Below are 14,681 nucleotides of genomic sequence, written 5' to 3'. Positions count from 1 at the left end.
ATGTAGGTTATATGCAAATACAATGCCATTTTATATATAAGGGACTCCAGAATCCAAAGATTTTGTATCCACGGGGGGGGGGCGGGGGAGGGGAGTGCGGGGTGGGGGGCGGTTCCTGGAAACAATCCCCAGAGGATACTGAGGGACAACTGGGTTTTTGCAGGACCCTAATTGGTTCTATCCTCTACAGAAGCATTTGTAAAGTGTAAAACCCTGCCCAGAGGCCAGAAATCACTAGGCCATCAACTCTTTAAATAGCGTCTCATTCATCCTATTTTCTGAGTACCTAGCGGGAGTTCAACCAAGACTTGTGGAATTCCAGCATTGTAGTTCCGCATCTGCCACTGGCTATGAGTAGGAAAGTCATTTCCATTCTCTGGGCCTGTTTCTTCCTTCCACAGAGTGAAAGACTTCCTCCAGGTTGACCTTTCATGACCAAGGGTACTTCAAGGGTGGAAAAAATGAAGGACACCTGGGATCCTATTTCCATTAAGCGGAAAAAAGGGGAGGCTGCACGTGTGCGTTTGCATATGCACAGGAAAAATGTCTGGAAGGCCACCCTCAAACTCTTTACAGGATGCAAAGAGAAAAGCCATGGGGTCGAGGGAGTGGGGGAAATAAAGATAATAATAAAAAATAATTTAATACTTTTGTGATTATAAAAGGAGAAACAAAAACACAAACCAAACCTAGACTCTTTAGAAGAGGGCAGTTCCCGTCAGCAAAGGGCTGACCCCTCCAACGGGGCAGTCCCTCCTTCAAGACTGCTGTCAGCATGTGCCCTGCTGAGCAAGGACTTGGGACCCACTTGGCCCCCTAAGAGACTTGGGGAGGAACCACGGGCAAGTTCACTCTGTTCTTGCTTTACCAGCCCCTTCAAGGCCACTTCCATGGCTTTCCCTGAACTTTGGTCCTCTCCTCACCATCTCTGCCCAAAAGCAGCGGGCAGCATAGCATTAGAGGACACAATGCCAGGCATTTCCTTTACAAGTAATGATTTTTCGAAAAGTCAGGAACGCTGATCAGATTCCCTCTACTTCACCCTTCCCCTCCCCCATCCTAACCCTAGATACCTGAGGACCTGTCCCCTGTTCCCTGCCCATAATCCCCAGACATCTAGCTACTTTCCTCGTCACCCCGCAAAAAGCACTGCTCCCGTCACTTGAAGCCCTGAGCTCCCTTAGAGAGACATATTTAAATGAGGCTTTCTGGAGACAATGCTCCCAGGCCCCGAGAGAGAATTTGCCATCAACTACACAGGTTCTGAAGTGGCCTCCTAACCCATAAAGCAACATAAAGCTCTGTCTGCTTCCATCCTACACACCTGCAACCCCACCAAACCCTCATCCATCTCTCTCCACTCACGATCTGTGTACAGGTATAAGTCCCCCCACACTTAGGCCTCTTAGGGGTAAGACTGAGTCTTATTTTTGTAAACCCCCAGTTTCCATCACATCAAGCACACAGTAGACATTTAATACTTGTCTTCACCAAAAGCAGCAGCACTGCAATCGCCCAATAAACATGCAGCAGTGGTCAAGAGCGTGGGTTTTGGGTTGAACACACCCGGGTTTGTATTGCCTCTGGTGATTACCAGTTTTATGACCTTGAGCAAATATTTTCATCTGTAAAAAGAGTACCTGCCAAACTTTAAATTGTTAGATAATTTAGGTAAACTTCTTTGCAAGGTGCCATCGTATTAACAAATAGTGGTTGCACCAGGCTCTGTGCTAGGTGCTGGAAATCTATGCAGAAACTACTAAGACAGACAGGAAAAGGGCCTATTGATACCTGTCAAAAATAGGCACTCAAATGCATATGAAGCAACCAGTGCAGGGAAGCGTCCATGTCTGCTACAGATATGGGAGCTGTGGCAGGCCAGCCAGGGAGGCACGGCAGGACAGAATCAAGTCAGACGTTTTCTCCCTGACAACTGACACCCAGCAAGGTTGACTTGACCCCTAGAGAGGAAACCCCACTTGCTGAGTGTGCCTGACCCCACCCCGGGGAAGTACGGGCGGGGTGCAGAGAAGCTTGACAAGCCGGCCACTGGGCCTGTCACCCACCCCAACGCCCAACCCCTCCAACTCCACAGCTCCCCAGGACAAAGGAACACTTCTCAGCCACCGGTTCTAAAACCAGATCTTTATTCTCTAGTTTGAAAAGGAGGGTAAGTGGTTGTGTTTAGTTCCAGAGAACAAGGCCCAACAGTAGAAATTACAGGGAAGCAGACTTCATTCATTATAAGGAAGAATTTCTAACAATCAGAACTATCCTACAATAGAACCAGGGCCTGGGTGGGTGGGGGGAAACTCCCTGTCACCTAAGTATTCATTCAAGCAGAGGCTGGGCATCCAGACGCTAGAAATGCTAAGGGGAAACTCACCCCCATTTCCCATCAGCTGGCCCTCCGTTATCAATGGGGCAGTCCTCCCCACTACATGCTGAGTTCTGAAGGGAGTGAAGGCAGGCTGCGGTGTTCAGACAAAAGCCCTGACGCACGGTGGCTGACAGCCAGGGGATGCCCTAAGCGCTGGGAGGCTGGTGGGTAAAGCAAGTCAGACAGATGGGGAAACGCCCAGGGCGGGGGACGGGATCTTCTGGGAGGAAGGTGAGCCAAGCACTAGCAGTAGATGGGTCGCTCCAAATCTGGGTGCCTGCGCAGGGGCAGGACGGAGGGGATGCGGTGAGGCAGGCTGCAGCAGCTCGGCTTCGCCTCCCAGTACTGGAAAAGGCCCAGGTGCCGCCCGAGGCCGGCGGGTTCTCCCAGGTATATCCATCTGGTCCACTTTTCCTCCCGGGCGCTCATTCACTAAGGACTGAACCACACCTACTTCCAAAAAACGAGCTGAAGGAACTCATAACAAGAGACAGAGACATTAAGGCGTTAACACCAGAGGAGAGAGGTCTTCCTGTCCACTGGCGGCCCCTCCGGCCGGAGGGCTCTAAGGGGGTGGGTGGAGCTGCTATTGCTACTTTTCCAGGGCGCAGGGCAGTCAGGACTGAACCTTAGCAAACACCAGCTGGAGGCCGGGGTCCCCGCTCTGCAAGTGGACTCCCTGACTGCAGGGGTGGAGGACCCCCCTCTCTAACGGGGCAGGCCCACTCCTCCTCTCCCCTCCCTCCTACAAGCAGTAGCACAGGGCACAGTATGAATGACGCCCAGGCCCGACCTCCCTCGGCCCCCGCCGCCCCTGCCCCCTCAGACATCATGCTTCTTCTGATGGGCCAGGAGCTTCTCCTCGTCGTCAAAGGTCTGGCCACAGATGGCGCAGCAGAAGGCGCCGTCCCGGATGTGGCTCTTGCGGTGGGTGATGAGGTTGGACTTCTGACTGAAGCTGCGGTCGCAGTCGGGGCAGGCGTAGGGGCGCTCGCCCGTGTGGATGCGCCGATGCGACACCAGGTTGGACTTCTGGCTGAAGGCTTTGCCGCAGTCGGGGCAGACGTAGGGCTTCTCGCCGGTGTGGATGCGCCGGTGCGCGGCCAGGTAGGGCTTGTGGCGGAAAGCTTTCCCGCAGTCCGGGCAGACGAAGGGCCGCTCCGGCGCGTGGTCGCGCCGGTGGGCGGCCAGGTGGCTCCCCTGGGAGAAGCGGCGCCCGCACTCCTCACAGGCAAAGGGCCGCTCGCCTGAGTGGACCCGGGAGTGGGCCACCAGGTGGGTCTTCTTGCCGAAGTTCTTCCCGCACTCGGCGCAGGTGAAGGGCCGCTCGCCCGTGTGCTGCCGCTGATGCGCCCGCAGGAAGCGCTCCAGCCGGAAGCTCCGCCCACAGTCCTCGCAGCTGTAGAGAGAGGGCGGGGCCTCCGCCTGGTGGCCGGGGGTCTCCCTTGGGGCCTCCAAAGGCTCCGGGGCCGGCGTCAGCGGGGGCTCCGGGGCGGGCTCTGACGAGGGCTCCAGGGGGCCGGCGGGAAGCTGGGGGCTCCCCGAGCGGGGGGCACCCTGGGCAGAACCTTCGGAGCGCTTGTGGATCTTGCTGTGTGACAGCAGGTTGGGTTTGTGGCGGAAGCGGCGGCCGCACTCGGTGCACGGGTAGGGCTTCTCGCCCGTGTGGATGCGCCGGTGCGAGGTCAGGTAGGGCTTATTGGTGAAGCGCTTCCCGCACTCAGGGCACTGGTGGGGCCTCTCGCCTGTGTGCACGCGGCGGTGGGCGATCAGGTTAGGCTTGTGGCGGAAGCGCTTCCCGCAGCAGGTACACTGGAAGGGGCGGTCGACAGCGTCTCCACCGGGCCGGGGCGCGGTCACCGCAGGACGGCCCCGAGGCCGAGGCCCGAGGGCCTTGGCCGCCGCTTCCTCCAGGGCTTCGGCCACGTGAACCCGCTTGTGAGCAACCAGCTGGTCCCACTGGGCGAAGCTGCGGCCACAGTTGCCGCATATGAAGGGCCGGGCCTCGGGCGCCGGGGGGTGGCAGCGCCGCAAATGGGCCCGCAGCTGCTTTCTCCGCCAGAAGCGTCTCTCGCAGTCGGGACAGGCGATGGGCCGCTTTGCCGCCGAGTGGGCCAGCAGGTGCAGAACCAGGGCCACCCAGCCTCGGAAGCTCTGCCCGCAGAGGTGGCAGGCAAAGCCCAGGTCTGGGGTGGCGGCGGCATGGACCTGGCAGTGCAGGGCCAAGAAAGGGGCGTGGCGGAAGCGACGGCCACACTCGGGACAGGGCAGGGGCAGCCGGGCCTGGCAGCGCCGGGCATGAAGCCAGAGGGCCACCCAGCCCGGGAAGTGCCTTCGGCAGTGAGCACAACGGTGGGCCCGACCTAGGGCCTGGCTGCCTGACTGGGCCGCGGCAGTGCCTTGTGACCTCAGCCCTTGGGGCTCCTTCTCCAGAGTCTGGGGCGACTCCTGGGAGGGCCCAGAAAGGAGTCGGGGTTGGGCGGGGCCCATGGCCACAGGGCCCCTGCAGCGACGTTCCAGCATCGGTTCTTCCTCTGCTGGGGGTGGAAAGGCACAGTCACTCTACAGAGCCACACGGCCTGCCCCCAGCTCCTCCCCTGCAGACCACAGGCCCAAGAGGAGCTCGCCCCTCTCCACTCCTGGAGCCCTGGAATCTAGACTACTAGACTACTCTTCTATTTCCTTGTATTATATGATTTAAATTTTGGGCTTCCAGATACCATTTCAAGTATATCTGTCGTTAATTAAGTCCTTACTGACCCTGGAAACTACCAGAAGGAAGAACCCTGACACTCCTTGGAATCCCCCTCAGCCCGTGTCTGGCATGGAGTAGACACTCCAGTGCTGGCTGTATGAACATTCCTGCCTTAGGACGGACCAGAAAACGCAGTCACCTCTCCCTACAGCGCTTTACGCTTTTCCAAGTATTCCCCTTCTGCCCTCTCCTTGTTTCTACTATTTCCTGTTGCCATATCGGAGCTTCACAGCAACTCAGTGAGGCTGGACCAGAGATATTAAGCTCCCTGCTTCACAGATGGAGCAACGGTGAGGCATAACAGGGTGATGGGACTTGCCCGAGGGCACAGAGTAAACCAACAGCAGAAGCAAGACTAGGGGACAAGTCTTCTAAACTCCCAGGCCAGTGTTCCTTCCTCTAAACTACCTGAGTTTGTAAAGATCTCACAGAAAGAAGTTCCAGTGGCCTCTCATTCCTATGATCCTCTCCTGGGCTCTAATCTAATCCAATCTTGGGGAAGGCACTTTGGCCTCCCTAACCTCGGTCTCTCACGGGAGCAGCCTGGAGCGCCAGTGAAATCGGCCCTTCTCAGGACCAGGAGGGGAGCACCGGATGCTACTGCCGGCCCAGCATGATGCCAGGCCACTGCTGGCCCAGACTGTGCCCACGTTCTCCCCGCCTGCCCCCCTCCACCCCCCCCACACACAATTAGGCCGTTGCAGGAAGGAGAGCGCTCTTGAACCCCAGGATCGCCCGCAGCCTGCTGCCCTCGGGGGCGCTCCTGTCTCTGTCTCTGCCTCCCTCGGGTGATAGGGATTACTGGGGCAAGAAAAGGGGAGGAAGGAAGAGGCTGTAATCTTTGGCCGCTACCGGTCCTGCCCCAACCCCGCCAGGGGCTGCCCCACATTCAGCTCTTCCAGAGCCTGGGAGCGCAGATCCCTGCAGGGCGGAGTGACGGTTAGACTCCTCGGGACCTTCACTGCCTGCTCACAAGTTCCAGACACATCCTCCTCATTTCCGCAGAGCCTGTACTCCTCTCCAGCAGCACAGACATGACTCATTCCCAGCGGTCAGAATGAGCACAGGGAAGACTCCCAGGACGTGAGAGCCTGACCCCTTCCCCACAGGCGCCCTCCTTCCAACCAGGATGGGGAGGCCTGAGCACGGGGGCCATGGAATGGTTCGAGAACCCAACAAAGAAGGCCACACTCTACCCTGGAGGCTGTGGAGCTGGAGATGAGGCTTTTTCCAGCTCCTCCCGGGGATGTTCCTGCGGCTGGAGCGCCTGCTTCCGCCCACACTCTGGAAGTCCCCAGACGTCAGAGAAAACTGCAGCAGTAAAGACACCCCTACCCCCATGGCAGAGCTCAGACCTCTGAGGGCAGAGAGGCCAGCCTTACCTGTGGGGAGGGGAGAGAAAACGTGCGTGAGGCTGTGAGCTCCCCTAGGGCCGTCATCTTTGTGTCCTCGCCAGCCACCCCTCCCCCACCCCTGCCCCACACCCCGCCTGGCAGAGTGACCTTAATGGATACTGGATTAATAAATGAACGTGCCCCCTGCACCAAGGAAGCACAGGGCCGCGTCTGGGGGTCACTTCCTCCACTGCTAAGGTCACAGCATGAATTGTCCAGGCCGATGGCGAAAAGGCCGGCCTATGGCAGGAACTCTGGAATCCCTGCTGGCTCCCCTCCCCCCACCCTCCTCCCAGCAGGAATTCCAGGTCTGTTTCCCAGGGGGCTGCGCAGGCGAGCTCTTGTGACCAGGACTCGGTGAGAATCCGCTGGCGCGTGCTGGGAGGCAAAAGGCCGTGGAGACCCCACACCCCCCCTTCTGTATTCGCGCGTGTTCCCCCCGTCCACGTTCGCGGACACACGGCTCCGCGCTCCCCGAGGGGGCCCTTTCCGGTCCCCACGCAGAGCGCAGCTCGCGGAGCCTGTGCGCAGGTGCGCGGACTCGCCCCCCCATTCGGTCCAGCAGTGTGCCCCCCCCAGACAGCGCGCACTCGGTCACGCGCCCGGCAGGTAGGGCCGCCCCGCCACGGGCCTGCGTGGAACCCCGCGTCCTGCCCGGGTCGAACCTCTCTGGCGGGGAGCGCGGAGGCGCGTCGCGCGTCCATGAGGCCGGAAAGCCGGCGCCGGCGGCCGCGCTCCCCACCCCGCCGCGGCGACAGCAGCAGGTTCGAGTTCACCACTGCCAGGCCCGTGCCCAGCCCCCCCGCCGGTTCCCAGCGCCACGTGACTACAGGAGCTGCCGAGGGTCAGTCGCGGGCTCGGGCCGGCGGTCGCGGCCGGAGGGCGGGGCGGGCAGCGGGGCCGGGCGCGCGGGATCCCTCCCCCGCCCCCAGCGCCCCCTCGCGGCCCGGGCCGGGGCCGGGGGCGGCCGCCGCGGGCCGGACTCCGTTGCCATGGCGACCACAGCCCGGATTTTCCGGGATGAGCCCGGCTCCAGTTTCCCGACCCTTTGTCCCAACGGAGGACGCACGTCCCTGGGCGACCGCGTGGTCAGCCTGCGGTCACTCGGCTAGACCCGGCTTCGCTGGCCTAAGCGCTCCTAGCTGGCCCGAGCCTTCGAGAGGGCGCCCCCCCGCCCCCGGGCCGCCCCCTCCTCTCCTCCAGCCACCTCGACCTTTGGCCGCGCCGCGGAACCTGATACCGCAGGGGCTGAGCCTGGCGGGAGGCGCGGCTGACCCGAAAGTCTGCCTTCTGGGCTGTTCGGAGCTGGAGAAAGGAAAGGCCCGATCGGGTGAACTTTGAAACGGGAATGCCCTCGCTTCCAGAAATTAGCGGAGCGCAGGCGTCCCGGCCTCCCGGGCCGCGGGGCGCGGGGCCGGGGCGTAGGGCGGTCCTCGTCCCCGGGGCGTTTCGCTTGGAAACGCACCGCAGCCGGTTGGCGAGTGCGGAGTCAGGTGCGAGTCTTGCGTTCGTGACTCACCGGCTAGCAGGTGGCCTTGGCTTTCCGCACGAAACACTTCCTGGATTTTCCAGGCTTGTACAGTTTCACGTACTTTTTATGTTTTTCAACACAGGCAACTTTCTAATTATACAATTATTTTTAAAGCACAAAATCTGTTGCATTAATAGGAAATGAAATACAAAAATCTCTCATACTTTACCTCCTAGAGTCAATTACATTTAATATCTTAGTATGTATTATCGGCCTTTTTTTTTTATGCTTATCTGTGCTTGTTCGACGTTATTAGGATAATGCCTTACAAAGATGTATTCTGCCTTTTTCACTGAACAAAATTGTGAATTTTCTGACGTTTTATTAGATATTCTTTTATAACATGATTCTTAATCGCAACGTAAATGCACGTAAATTTTCTACTTTTCTATATCACTGTGGATTCATAATACAGGAGCTGCCGAGGGTCGGTCGGCATATGCTTTTATTGCATATACTTGACTTAAAAATTCTGGAAGTGGGGAACTGATAGGTCAAAGGCAAAGTATATTTTTCAAATGTTTTCTAAGCTATCTTCGAGGAAAATTTATTGGTTTTCTTTTGAGAAATGCCCCCTTTTTCCATATCCTTGAAAACACAGGCTATTTTTTCAAATTTAATTTAAAGTTGTTATTTCTCATTGTTTTGAATGTTGTTTCTTTAATTACTGGTTAACTGGCTTGTTTTTACACGTAGTTATTTATTAACTGTTTGTATTTTCTCTTTTGTGAATTTGCCTTTGTCCTTTTGCCCACTTTTCTATTTGTCCATTTTAAAAAGTTGGGAAATTGACTCCTGCGTGTATATCTGAAGAAAACGAAAACATTAATTCAAAAAGATACATGCACCCCAATGTTCATAGCAGCATTATTTACAATTGTCAAGATACAGAAGCATCCTAAGTGTCCATCAGCAGACAAATGGGTAAAGAAGTGGTGGTGTACATATACAGTGGAATACTACTCAGCCATAAAAGAATGAAATGTTGCCATTTGCAACGTTGTGAATGGACCTGGAGGATATTATGCTTTAGTGAAATAAATAAAACAGAGAAAGACAAATACTGTATGTTATCACTTATATGTCAAATCTAAAAAAATAAAACAAACTAGTGAATATAACAAAAAAGAAACAGGCTCACAGATATATAGAACAAACTAGTGGTTACCAGCAGGGAGAGGGAAGGAGGGAGGGCAAGATAGGAGTAGGGGGTTAAGAGGTACAAACTACAAGAGGTATAAAATAAATAAGCCAGAAGGATACATTGTACAGCACAGAGAATATAGCCAATATTTTATAATAACTATAAATGGAGTATAATCTATAAAAACTTTGAATCACTGTGCTGTACACCTGAAAGTAATATGATATTGTAAATAAACAGTACCTCAAAAAAAGTTAGGAAATTGGTTTTACAATATTTCACATTGTTTGGGGGCACTCCTTATACAGTAAAAAACCTTTGTGGTTTCTGCCTTTGGTGTTATGTTTAGAGCAGCCTCACCCTCCCTCCCCAAATGAAATTTTATGTTTGTATTTTTGTCACAGAAAGTAAGTTTTAATATCTAATAGTGTAAGTACTCCCCCTATAACACAGATTCCTTTTCTCCCCCACAACTTTCTTGGCTAAAATCACTCTTTTATTGCCTCTCACCTTCTGAGATGGCCCACACTCTGTCTGTGGAGTATATTTCTCTCTAAATAAATCCACTTCTTACCTAAAAAATAAAAATAAAAAATAAAATCACTCATTAATTTTCCAAGTGAACTTTAGAATTTCTTGTCAATATTTTAAAATGTTTCTTGTCATTATTTTAAAAATCCACTTGAAGAGATTTAAGATTCATGTCTCTCCAATTGTTCGGGTCTTATTTTACCTCTCACAGTCAAGTTTTCTTACTTGTAGATTAAATAGTATAACTTTTGTACTTTTCCTATAATAAAATTTACACATATGAAAAAAACTTTGTCAGAGTTTTAAGGTTCAGAAAATATGGTAGACTGTATATTGTAGCATGTAGGTCAAGTTTGGTGGTTACAGAAGAATGGATTTTTCTATGAGTGCAATCAGAAGATACTCGAGTTTTTACCTAAATACTTAGTAATAATAGTTAATATTTAGGGAGTCCTTATTTTCTGTCAGACATGGTGATAAACTTTTCACATATGTATCTCATTTAATCCACTTAACAACCCTAGGAAACATACTCTTCTAGTCCTCATTTTACAAATCAAACAACTGAGACTCAGAGATGTTAAGAAATTTGCCCAACGCCACACAGCTGGATCATGGCTGATAGGAACCTGGCCTCACTTTTCACCACTAAATTTGTGTGTCTGGGAAAAGCACCAAGTGCTGAGCCCAGCACAGAGTAATTGTGAAATACCTCTTAGTTCATGGGTAAATGTGGCACATCAACGCTCCTGGATATAATACATTCCGGCAAGAACCCTCCAGGGGAATTCCTTCACAGACCACAAAGTGCCTTCATCTGTCTGTCATGGTCTCTCTGAGCAGAAAGGCTCTTCCCTTAAACAACGCCTTAACTACTCCCCAGTCCCCAGCCCCCACTAGAAGTGTCCTCGTGCCCAGTTAGGAATTATCCACCTGCTGTACTTTGCTCTTTTGGCAAAGACAAAGGACACTAAGTATAGAACGATGGGGCCTTCACTCTGCAGAGAGAAAATGCAAAGGAGTGGTGAGGGATTCCTGAGCCTTTATGCCAGTCAGAAATTCTAGGCCTTGGTATTCAGGACTTCACCCCTCAATATGCCTTAGAGAGGGATGTGGCGAGGGGCGGTGCCGTGACCGGCCAAACAGTCAAATGGCCGAGCCCGATGGAGATTGCCTCAGCTTAGACGCGCCTGCAAGAAAAAGATAGGGCTGTACAGGGTCAGGGGCCCACTGGACAGAGAAACTTGAGAGGGGCCCTGGGAGGGTCCCTCTTCCCCTCCAGCAGTGCCTGACCCCCCCCCCACTACTGGATTAGATGGCAAAGTAGGTGGGCTTGCCAGGGGATGAGGGGAACGATGTCTCCAGAAATCCTCTGTGAAGATGTTACTGAACCAAACTTGGGTCCACTCGCCTGCTCAAAAGACCCAAACTCCCCGATGGGTTTCAGCAAAGCATTTTTTTTTTTTTTTTTTTTTTTAAATTTTGGCCGCACCTCGGGGCATGTGAAACCTTCCTGGCCAGGGATCAAGCCCGTGCCCCCTGCAGTGGAAGCACAGATTCTTAAGCACCCGGCTGCCAGTGAAGCATTTTTAGAGGCCAAGTGAGGGAGGGGACTCGCAGGGTGTGTGATCAGCTGTGGACAAGTCTCTGGTTGATGGTGGTTGACAGGACGGTGTCACAGGGGTTAACAGGATCAATCCTCAGGCTCCAGTAGCTCTGGGGGCTACATGCTCATGGGCATCAAGTAGTTAAACGCTTGCATTTGGTGGGGGTTTTAGCATCTGTAAAGCAACTCAGGAAATGTGCATCAGATACTGTTATCTAGATACTTCAGGGAGAAGCTAAAGCAGAGGATGTGGGGGAGGCGTCTGTCCCGGGAAGGCCCCATAGGGTCCTGCTCGGCTCGGAAACACCCAGGTATTGGTTAGCAGCAGCTCTGTATCTTCAAGGGGGAAAACTGCATCTATCTCACAGATAGCCTGTGCCTGTCCTCCCCACAGGACCCACTCATAACACCAACAAATATGTATATATATATATTTTTACATCTTTATTGGAGTATAATTTCTTTACAATGGTGTGTTAGTTTCTGCTTTATAACAAAGTGAATCCGTTATACATATACATATGTTCACATATCTCTTCCCTCTTGCGTCTCCCTCCCTCCCACCCTCCCTATCCCACCCCTCTAGGTGGTCACAAAGCACCGAGCTGATCTCCCTGTGCTATGCGGCTGCTTCCCACTAGCTATCTACCTTACGTTTGGTAGTGTATATATGTCCATGTCTCTCTCTCACTTTGTCCCAGCTTGCCCTTCCCCCTCCCCACATCCTCAAGTCCATTCTCTAGTAGGTCTGTGTCTTTATTCCCGTCTTACCCCTAGGTTCTTCATGACATCTCACACCAGTCAGAATGGCCATCATCAAAAAATCTAGGAACAATAAATGCTGGAGAGGGTGTGGGGAAAAGGGAACCCTCTTGCACTGCTGGTGGGAATGTGAATTGGTACAGCCACTATGGAGAACAGTATGGAGGTGCCTTAAAAAACTACAAATAGAACTACCATATGACCCAGCAATCCCACTACTGGGCATATACCCTGAGAAAACCATAATTCGAAAAGAGTCATGTACCACAATGTTCACTGCAGCTCTATTTACCAACAATTATTTAATCAGTGCCCACCATCTGCTCCTGTGTCAGCTGCTGGGCCTGACCGCGAGCCCGACAGAAATGGTGCTGCTGTTTCTCCACAGTGTGGGAGGGTAGTGAGAGGAGGTGGTTTAGCGATGGAGGTATCTCTCGGGTTAGTACTTCATATGAAACAAAACCAAATGCTTGTTGCTAATTTCTGAATGGATGACTAGGGGAGTGAGAGAGAAGAGGAAATTTCCCTCCAGTGGGAACCGCTGTATTACTCACTCCGGCTTCAGACGGCATCCCCAAGGCGGGTTTGGAAACTCACACAGAGTCATTCCCAGCAGAGGCGGACCGTGTGGGGAGGGGGCAGGAAGCACCCGCACGCTGACCTTGGCGGGGCCACGTCTGCAGGGAGAGCCTCGCGCGGGTGCTGTCACCCGTAGGTGCTCACGCAGCCTCGACCCCGGGAGCCCTCCCAGCTGCCCACCTGGAGAGATAGCCCGACTGTCCAAGGCCAGCACCCCGGGTGAAAGGAGCCTTGCTGGGTCCTGTGGAAAGTCTTCAGGAAGAGATCAAAGTGCTCCTCCTTCTGCAGTCCCAAAAATGTCCTTAAATCCAGGAACGTGGCCTGCAGGACCCAGGCAAGAACAGACACTGTAAAGCAGCCCTAGATGGAGATGAAATGTCATCCCCCCAACTCTGCTGCACAAGACACTTCTGTTGCGTATCTAGTTCCAGGAGTCCGTTTTTTTGTTTTGTTTTGTTTTGTTTTGCTTTTTTATAAATTTATTTATTTTATTTTTATTCATTTCTGGCTGTGTTGGGTCTTTGTTGAGGTGCGCGGGCTTCTCATTGCGGTGGCTTCTCTTGTTGTGGAGCGTGGACTCTAGGTGCGCGGGCTTCAGTAGTTGTGGCTCACGGGCTCAGTGGTTGTGGCTCACGGGCTTAGTTGCTCCGCGGCATGTGGGATCTTCCTGGACCAGGGCACGAACCGTGTCCCCTGCATTGGCAGGTGGATGGATTCTTAACCACTGCGCCACCAGGGAAGCCCCCAGGAGTCCGGTTTTTTTTTTTTTTTTTTTGAAAGAAAAAGAACATAGTTGGTCAAAAGGAAACCATGTTTCCTGCAGCGAGAGCCTCTCCTGCCACCTGCTGCTCCTGCCCCCGTCTGGCCACCCGGAGCCTGGCCTCCCCAACCATTTGATCCTTTTTTTTTTTTTTTTTTTTAGTTTCTGCTTTATAACAAAGTGAATCAGTCATACATATACATCTGTTCCCACATCCCTTCCCTCATGCATCTCCCTCCCTCCCACCCTCCCCATCCCACCCCTCCAGGCGGTCACAAAGCACCGAGCTGATCTCCCTGTGCTCTGCGGCTGCTTCCCACTATCTATCTACCTTACGTTTGGTAGTGTATATATGTCCATGCCTCTCTTTCGCTTTGTCACAGCTTACCCTTCCCCCTCCCCATATCCTCAAGTCCATTCTCAAGTAGGTCTGTGTCTTTATTCCCGTTTTACCCCTAGGTTCTTCATGACATTTTTTTTTTTAATTCCATATATATGTGTTAGCATACGGTATTTGTCTTTCTCTTTCTGACTTACTTCACTCTGTATGACAGACTCTAGGTCTATCCACCTCATTACAAATAGCTCAGTTTCGTTTCTTTTTATGGCTGAGTAATATTCCATTGTATATATGTGCCACATCTTCTTTATCCATTCATCCGATGATGGACACTTAGGTTGTTTCCAGCTCCGGGCTATTGTGAATAGAGCTGCAATGAACATTTTGGTACATGTCTCTTTTTGGTTTTCTCAGGGTATATGCCTAGTAGTGGGATTGCTGATCCTTTTAAACAGAGATCAGGTTGCTCACTCCACATTTTGACGACATAGCAAAGTGCTGCCATGGCCTCTAAGGTTCCGCCTGGTCTGACCGCCTGCCAGCCCCTCCGCGCAGCCACAGAAGCTCCGTCCCACCGTAGGGCCTTTGGAGTTGCTGTTTCATCCGCCTGGGATGCTCTCCCTCCTGCTCTTTATAGGCGGCGCTCCTTCACTTTGTTCAGATTTGGGCTCAGGTATCCTCTCCTCAAAACATGCGCCCCGATGACCTTCTCTCTCCTCCGTACTCCCACCCGGATGAGGAGGTCCCTGTGGCCACTGGGACAAATTGCCCCAAACTCAGTGCCTTAAGACAATGCACATTTATTCTCTTATGGTTCTGGATGTCAGAAGCCCCAAATCAGTTTCACTGGGTGGAAGTCAAAGTGTCAGCAAGGCCATGTTCCCTGCAGAGGCTCTAAA

This window comes from Hyperoodon ampullatus (assembly GCF_949752795.1).
Source record: "Hyperoodon ampullatus genome assembly, chromosome: 9".
NCBI classification, from domain to species: domain Eukaryota; kingdom Metazoa; phylum Chordata; class Mammalia; order Artiodactyla; family Ziphiidae; genus Hyperoodon; species Hyperoodon ampullatus.
This window is presented reverse-complemented; position numbering follows the sequence as displayed.